An 8,827-nucleotide genomic window follows, 5' to 3' on the forward strand; every position below is an offset into this window, starting at 1 on the left:
CACAAGCTCAGTAATTTTGGTAAGGGGATGAGACAATTACACCTCTCGCCGGTGCTCAACAAGTACTTATCTTATCTACCCCGAAAGGATGAAAGGCAAAGTCAACCTTGGCAGAATTCGAACTCAGAAAATACCTAAAAGAACTCTTCGGTCATGAATGACCACGGGATTGCACCTAGAAAGTTCCCCTCCAAGGCACAAGTCCAAGTAAGGTTGTTTATGGAAGACCAGCAGTCACCCATGCATACCAGCCTCCCCTCTGATGTTATCCAAGGGAAAGGCAAAGGCCAATACATCTTGGAACCAGTGATGGCGCAACTCATTTTTACAGCTGAGTGAACTGGAGCAACAGGAAATAAAGTGTCTTGCTCAAGAACACAACACACAGCCCAGTCTGGGAATCGAACTCACTACCTCGTGATTGTGAGCCTGACGCTAAGCCAGCCACCATGCAAGGAGAAGCATTTAATGATTCTGACATCCACAATTATAACATGACCAAAAAATAGTTTAACCAACTTGAACACATTAATTCAGTCTGAAGACTAACAAGAAAAAGCAGCCAAATCATCCTCAAATCAAACAACACAGTCTTGGAGAGGAAAGCAGATAATGTAGTTCTCTGGAACTCTGGAGAGGCAAGCAGATAATGTAGTTCTCTCTCCAGTCTTAGAGAGGAAATTAGATAATGTAGTTCTAGATGGTGATAAAAAAAAATAGTAGGGTGGTCCTATTTGGAATGTCTTTGATAGTAGGTCTGGTTCATAAGGGCTGACCAAGGGCTAAACAACAACAACAACAACAACCAAATAATGAGGTGAGATGTACTACACATTCTCCCTACTACATATCTCTACATATGACACACCATTTAAAAGCAAGGGAAGAAATAATATGCAATCATAACGAATTATATGAATAATACAACATAGATTTAACTAATGATATTATTTTAAGCAGCACATATTAAGATTTGAAAGGAAGATATTTCATATAGTGCAACAGATTGTATGCGCAAGACAAGATATAAAATGCAGGACACAACATAACAGAAAGAGTTAAGATGAAGAAAAGCAATAATTTAGGTTGACAGGTGCAATTCACACATTATAATAAAAGCTTCCTACATTGAAATAATAAATGGTTTTGTAATTAAGGATGATGTAAGAGATTGCAGTTTAGTTGTAGTAAATTATTAAACAGATGCACAATTAGTTTAGAAACACATGGGTGCAAGACACGTTTATTGGATTTAAAAATGCTGTACAAAATTATATAGATGTTGTTAATGAAATCCTATGATCAAGAAGGTGTTCCAAATATGGCTATCCCATCTTTTTGTTCTTTTATCTAGTGTGTCCTGTTAAGTTGCACTCCGTCGGTTATGACGACGAGGGTTCCAGTTGATCTGGTCGACAGGACAACTTGCTTGTGAAATTAACGTGCAAGTGGCTGAGTACTTCTCAGATACGTGTACCTTTAACGTAGTTCTGAGGGAGATTCAGTGTGACACAGAGTGTGACGAGGCTGGCCCTTTGAAATACAGGTACTACTCATTTTGGGCAGTTGATAAGACTGGAGCAATGTGAAATAAAGTGTCTTGCTCAAGGATACAACACGTCACCAGGAATTGAACTCACAACCTTACAACCGAGAGTGAAATACCTTAAGCACTAAGCCTTCATTTAAGTCCATACTGCACAACAGCATCAAATGTGTGTTTTTAGTCCAAGAATGGACAAAGGTGTAATTAAAGGTAGGTACGAAAATGATTTCTAAAGGTTAACCCTTTAGGGTTTAAACCAGCTGTTTGTGGTGATCTGAATATTCTACCTGTTTTTATGTGCAAACTGGACAGATCCAGCATCTCACACCTACCCTACAATGTCATTATGAATATATACAATCATACCATTGAAATCTCAAAGAATAAGTACTAGGCTCCCAAAGAATAAGTCCTGGGGTTGATTTGCTCCACTAAAGGCAGAGCTCCAGCATGGCCGCAGTCAAACGACTGAAACAAGCAAAAGAGCAAAGAGCAAGAGCAAGAGCATCATCATCTTCATCGTTTACCGTCTGCTTTCCATGCTGGCATGGGTTGGACAATTCGACTGAGGACTGGCGAACCAGATGGCTGCACCAGGCTCCGATCACTTAGTATTATATAAAAGCGTGTGTGTGTGTGTGTGTGTGTGTGTGTGTGAATGTATGTCATTATTCAATTTTATTTCAAGATTTCTTGCCAATAGAGAAAGAGCTGGATTCTAGCCTAGATCCAAGGGTCTTTCATTGGAATTACAACAACATTGACAGGGTATTTTTCTATGTATGTATGTATGTATGTATGTATGTATGTATGTATGTATGTATGTATGTTTGCAGTCGTGTATGCTTGTCAAGAGCAGGGCTCATTAGCCACCAACGGAGCTGCAAATGCAAAATATAAGTTAGTCCCAGAACGCACAATGTTCCTGAAGGTCGGCAATGGACTTCCTCGGTCACGAGTGGACGGCCATCATGCATGTATCTACAGTATTTGGTGGCAGTACATGTGCAGGTTTGTATGTTTTGTTGAATGTATTCTCATGCATATATGTATGTACGGAATGTATGTTATGCATGTATGTATGTATGTATGTATGTGTGTATGTATGTATGCATGTACATATGTATATGTATGTATGTATGTATGTATGTATGTATGCTCCAAGGTGTAGGCTAAGGTTTGTGCTTAGGTACCTGAAATTTTGCATTTGGATACATGTTTTCAAGGAGAAACTCATGTGACTCTTTCTGATATTTCATGACAAGAACATGTATATAAACACACACACACACACACACACACACACACACACACACACACACACACACACACACACACACACACACACACACACACACACACACACACTAATATATATATATAAGGAATTACTTGGATGTTATAACTCTGAGTGAATCAATATTCCTAGACCAACTGAAGATTGTCAGTGTCTGTTTAAAATATAGTGAATATTCATGTGATTGTATTTATTTTAAGTATTAATAAACCTGAGCAATCTGGGTACTGCTGCTACTACTTTATAAGCTACAAAACAACAATAACAACAACGACAACAACAATGATGCTATCACAACCACCACCACCGCCACCATCACCATCACCACCACCATTACATACAGTCACTTCTTTTAAAAGCATTTTCTGTATTTTTCTCTGGTAGCTGAGTTGGAGGTTTGTCAGTTTGTCTCTACGTCAGCTAACTTAAGTCTGTCTCCAAATAATAATAATATACTGGTACTTGTGTGTTAGATGTGTGGTGTACATTAGTATTAATACTTTGAATAATCAATATTACATCTCAATCACCAAGTATTCAGTGCATACACACACACACACACACACACACGTGTACACACACATACATACATATGTACACTTGCACGCAAACACATCTTTCAAACATTTATTCATTCTGGCTTCTTCTACGCACCCATGTACATACATGCCCATTACATAACCATTTTCTCTCTTCTGTTCACATATTCAGTGACACTATCAAAAAGATCTCCAACGACGAACATGAGAATGAGCCAATGAAGGAGACCTTCCCTTCACCCGTGGGTGCTCGTTTGACTCGCTAGAAATAGCAGCCTAATCTTCATCGTGTTACACCTATTATGTTACAGAGAAAAGGAAAGTTAGTGTGGGGCTCATTTCTAGGCACGGGTGTGACTACGTGGAATGAAGCTTGCTTCCCAACCACATGGTTCCAGGTTCAGTCCCACTGCATGACACCTTGGGCAAGTGTCTTCTACAAGCCTTGCGAGTAGATTTGGTAGATGGAAACTGAAAGAAGCCCGTCATGTGTGTGTGTGTATTTAGCAATGTATCTCTCTCTTTCTGTCTGTGTTTGTCCCCCATTACCGCTTGACAACTAGTATTGGTGTGTTTATGCCACCATAACTTAGAAGTTCAGCAAACGAGGCTGAGAGAATAAGTACTATGCTTTTAAAAAAATAAACCCTGGGGTTGATTTGTTCGACTAAAACCCTTCAGTGTGGTGCTCGAGCATGGCTGCAATCAAATGACTGAAACAAGTAAAAGAATAAAAGAATGAAAGAATAATAACCTCAGGTTCATCAAAGCTTTGTGAGTGGATTTGATAGACAGAAACTGAACGAAGCCTATCATATATGTGTGGTAAGTAGCTTGCCTACCACCCAAACACATGGTTCTGGGTTCAATCCGCCTGTGTGGTACCTTAGGCAAGTGTCTTCTGCTATAGCTTCAGGCTGACCAAATCTTTGCGAGTGGATTTGGTAGGCGGAAACTGAACGAAGCCTATCATATATGTGTGGTAAGTAGCTTGTTTACGAACCACATGGTTCTGTGTTCAGTCTCATTGCATGGCACCTTGGGCAAGAGCCTTCTGCTATAGCCTCAGGCTGACCAAAGCTTTGTGAGTGGATTTGATAGACAGAAACTGAAAGAAGCCTACCATTTATGTGTAGTAAGTAACTTGCTTACCAACCAACCACATGGTTCTGGGTCCAGTCCCACTGTGTGTTACTTTGGGCAAGTGTCTTCTGCTATAGCCTCAGGTTGACCAAAGCTTTGTGAATGGATTTGGTAGACAGAAACTGAAAGAAGCCTATCATACATGTTTGGTAAGTAGCTTGCTTACCAACCACATGGTTCTGGGTTTAGTCCCATTGTGTGGCACCCTGGGCAAGTGTCTTCTGCTATAGCTTCAGGCTGACCAAAGCTTTGCAAGTGGATTTGGTAAACAGAAACTGAAAGAAGCCTATCATATATGTGTGGTAAGTAGCTTGCTTACCAACCACATCGTTCTGGGCTCAGTCTCATTGCATGGCACCTTTGGCAAGTGTCTTCTACTATAGCCTCGGGCCAACCAAAGCCTTGTGGGTGGAGTTGGTAGACAGAAACTGAAAGAAGCCCATCGTATATATGTATATGTACATGTATGTGTGTGTATGTGTTTGTGTGTCCATGTTTGTACCCCCACCATCGCTTGACAACAGATGCTTGTGTGTTTACGCCCTAATAATTTAGCGGTTTGGCAAAAGAAGCCGATAGAATAAGTACTAGGCTTACAAAGAATAAGTTCTGGAGTCAATTTGTTCGACTAAAGGCAGTGCTCCAGCATGGCCACAGTCAAATGACTGAAACAAGTAAAAGAGTAAAAAAGTAAACAGCATATGTGTTTGTGTGTGTGTGTGTGTGTGTGTGTGTGTGTGTGTGTGTGCCTCCACTTGACAACCAGTTTGTGTTTACATCCCCGTTAACTTCACCATTCGGCAAAAGGGACTGATAGAATAAGTACCAGGCCTTAAAAGGAAGTACTGTGGTCAATTCATTCGACTAAAACAAATTGCTCGAGGTGGTGCCCCAGCATGGCCACAGCCTAATAACTGAAACAAGTAAAAGTTAAACGATAAAAGAAACTGGATAATATCTGCTAGAGAAAAGACAGGATGGTCACAGCCAGATCGCTTCTGTTCATAGATCTGCTCAATCAGGATTGATTACAGGCATATCAATCCTGGGGTTAAAACGACAACACATCAACAACTGGGAACCTCACCATGGTCATTCAAGTTGCTAGAAATAGTAGCTATGTCATCCTCAAATAACACTGTACTGACCTAAAACGAAAATTACATGTGAAATATAATCAATAGCATCATCATCACCATTTAACATCCATTTACCATGCTGGTATGGGTTGGACGGTTTGACAGGAGCTGGTGAGCCAGAGGTCCATGTCAAGTGCTACTGTCTGCTTTGGTATGATTTCTATATTAGGATTCCCTTCTTAATGCCAACTGTTTTATGGACGATACTGGGTGCTTTATGAGTGGCACCAGCACAGATGAAATCACTAGATAACTCACAAGACAAGACCCCTCTCAACTGAGCAGGGCATAGTATTGAGGAAGGTGGCATTGTGCCATGTTGTGAGAAGTTGAGAAGTTAATGAATAATCAAGAGACAGAAACAGGTGTGTTGCTGTGGAAGAGGTACATGGCTGTATGATATATTCTTTCATTTTGGGACACAACAGTGTAATTTGAGAGAGATTTGGCTGTTATTTCTAGCATATCTAGTAACCACACACAGACTCAACTGGTTTGGTAATGTGTAATTTTGTTATTATTATTATTGTTGTTGTTGTTACTGTTACCATTTCTGTTTGTGTTTCATCTGTGACTGCAGCGGCAACAGACATCTGCATATTTGTCTCGTGATTTTTAATCAGGAATATTATAGCATCAGCAGTGGTCAATTTAATTCATTAATTATGTGCAATGAAGAATGACTAACGAACAGGTTAGCAAAAGCTGTAGAAATTAATTAAAGAGGATTTCTAACACAAACACAAGGTCACAAATTTTTGAGGAAAAAAAAATCACAAGTGATCAGGTAGACACCACCACCACCACCACCACCACCACCACCACCGCCACCACCACCACCACCACCACCACCGCCACCACCACCACCACCACCACCACCACCACCACCACCACCGCCACCACCACCACCACCACCACCACCACCACCGCCACCACCACCACCACCACCACCACCACCACCACCACCACCGCCACCACCACCACCACCACCACCGCCACCACCACCACCATCACTACCACCACCACCACCACCACCACCACCACCACCACCACCACCACCACCACCACCACCACCACCACCGCCACCACCACCACCACCATCACTACCACCACCACCACCACCACCACCACCACCACCGCCACCACCACCACCACCACCACCGCCGCCACAATCCCCACTGCCACTTGCCCTAGATTTTTATATATTTTGCCAAGCCTAAAGAAATGGAAAGCAAAACCCACCTTGATAGGATTTGAACTCAGAGTGTGAAGTGATGCGATTAAATAAATACTGCAAAGTACAAGGTTGGCTGTGTGGTTAAGAAGTTCACTTCCCAGCCATATGGGTTTGGGTTCAGTCCCACTGCATGGCACCTTTGGCAAGCATCTTCTACTATTTTAGACATAGTAAGATAAGATAAGCAAGCATCTTCTACTATTTTAGACATTTTAGAGAAAACATAAGGTATATATTCTGCTAGCTCGCCACCTTTGTTCAGTCATAATGAAAACAATTTTACATTAATCTGATGGGTTGGATCACTCTATACTTTTGTTGAGTACAAATTTATTATTCTTCAGCAAGAACATCGTTGACAGTGACTTCAAAGTTTCAGCTAGCTAAGTCATCACCAGGCAGTCAGATGATGGCTTAGCTGACCAAAGCTTTGAACGACATGTTTATGAATAATAAATAAATATAGTCTCTTTTACTCTCTCTTACTTGTTTCAGTCATTTGACTGTGGCCGTGCTGGAGCACCGCCTTTAGTCGAGCAAATCGACCACAGAAGTTATTCTTTGTAAGCCTAGTACTTATTCTATCGGTCTCTTTTGCTGAACCGCTAAGTTACGGGGACGTAAACACACCATCGGTTGTCAAGTGATGTTGTGAGGACAAACACAGACACACAAACACACACACGCATATATATATATAAATATACATATATATACGACAGGATTCTTTCAGTTTCCATCTACCAAATCCACTCACAAGGCTTTGGTCGACCCGAGGCTATAGTAGAAGACACTTGCCCAAGGTGCCACGCAGTGGGACTGAACCCAGAACCATGTGGTTGGGAAGCAAGCTACTTACCACGGGGTAAGGGGTCTTTGTGCTTGTGTTTGTCACCCACCACCAGTTGACAACTGGTGTTGCTTTGTTTACATCCCTGTAACTTAGGAGTTTAGCAAGAAGAGATCAATTGAATTAATAGCAAGCCTAAGAATAAGTACTGGGGTTGTTGATTTGTTTGAGTAAATCCTGCAAGTCGGTGCCCCAGCATGGCCACAATCCAGTAACTGAAACAAATAAAAGAAAAATGACAAAGGATAAAAGGGAGAGAGAGAGAAGAAAAACAATGAAGGGCTGGGAAAGCAGAAGAAGGGCAGAAGAAAGAGAAAAAGAGAAAAAAAAAAGGATGAAAAGAAAATGGTAGAAGTTCAGTGTCTTGAGATCAGATCTCACCCCCTCTTTCCATGATTTCTTTAATCTTCCCCTTCTGCAGTTTTTTTTCATTTGAGTCCCTTGACATTTCTTCAGCCTACTGTCGTCCTCCATTCACATTACCACATCTCCATACATCTCAGCTTTCTCTCCAACACACTACATCTGATATCTCTTATATACCCAGATTTTCTCACGGCACATTTGTGCTTTTTTGGTTCATAATGACTAACAATATGCATCCAGTGGAGCATGCACCCCTTTTTTTCTTTCTAGCCTTCAAACAGCCAGTCAATGGCCCATGCTTACGTCGGATATACTGCAGGGAATAAATAACACAAAGCAATCTATCTGACATTCTAGAAGCTCTGCTGATTCACAACCTCAGCTGCGGCCCCTTTTCTACTATAGGCATAAAATATGAAATTTTGGAGAAGGGGGCTAAACTATTACATCAGACCCTGTGCTTATTTTATCAATTGTAAAAGAATGACTCTATGTTATTAACCTCTGAAAGGTGAAAGGTAGGATTTGAACTCAGAACCACAAGGTGTTTTGTCAAGCACTCAGACAATTCAACCTGGCATAAGACCACACACTTTGTAGAGAAAACTGTTGATTAATTCACTTTCTTTCTTGCCTTTAACCTTCCAATGCAGAGTATAGGCCACTTATAATTGAATTTCAAGTCGCATAATTTTTCGCTTCTGTATTTA

At 41.1% G+C, this 8,827-nt stretch overlaps 2 long non-coding RNA genes across 2 annotated transcripts in view; both read left to right on the forward strand.

Moving 5' to 3' along the window:
* The first annotated feature begins 1,216 nt into the window (after positions 1–1,216).
* Positions 1,217–8,827, forward strand: part of LOC149137861 (uncharacterized) — a 41,713-nt gene continuing 34,102 nt past the window's right edge. Inside the window, exon 1 of the long non-coding RNA XR_016240641.1 lies at positions 1,217–1,756. This is a non-coding gene — a long non-coding RNA (uncharacterized LOC149137861). The remainder of the gene's footprint in view (positions 1,757–8,827) is intronic.
* LOC128249387 (uncharacterized) overlaps positions 2,213–8,827 on the forward strand; it is a 20,481-nt gene continuing 13,866 nt past the window's right edge. The window contains exon 1 of the long non-coding RNA XR_008265494.2: positions 2,213–2,557. This is a non-coding gene — a long non-coding RNA (uncharacterized LOC128249387). The remainder of the gene's footprint in view (positions 2,558–8,827) is intronic.

Source organism: Octopus bimaculoides, chromosome 1 (genome assembly GCF_046866305.1).
Source record: "Octopus bimaculoides isolate indiv1 chromosome 1, ASM4686630v1, whole genome shotgun sequence".
NCBI classification, from domain to species: domain Eukaryota; kingdom Metazoa; phylum Mollusca; class Cephalopoda; order Octopoda; family Octopodidae; genus Octopus; species Octopus bimaculoides.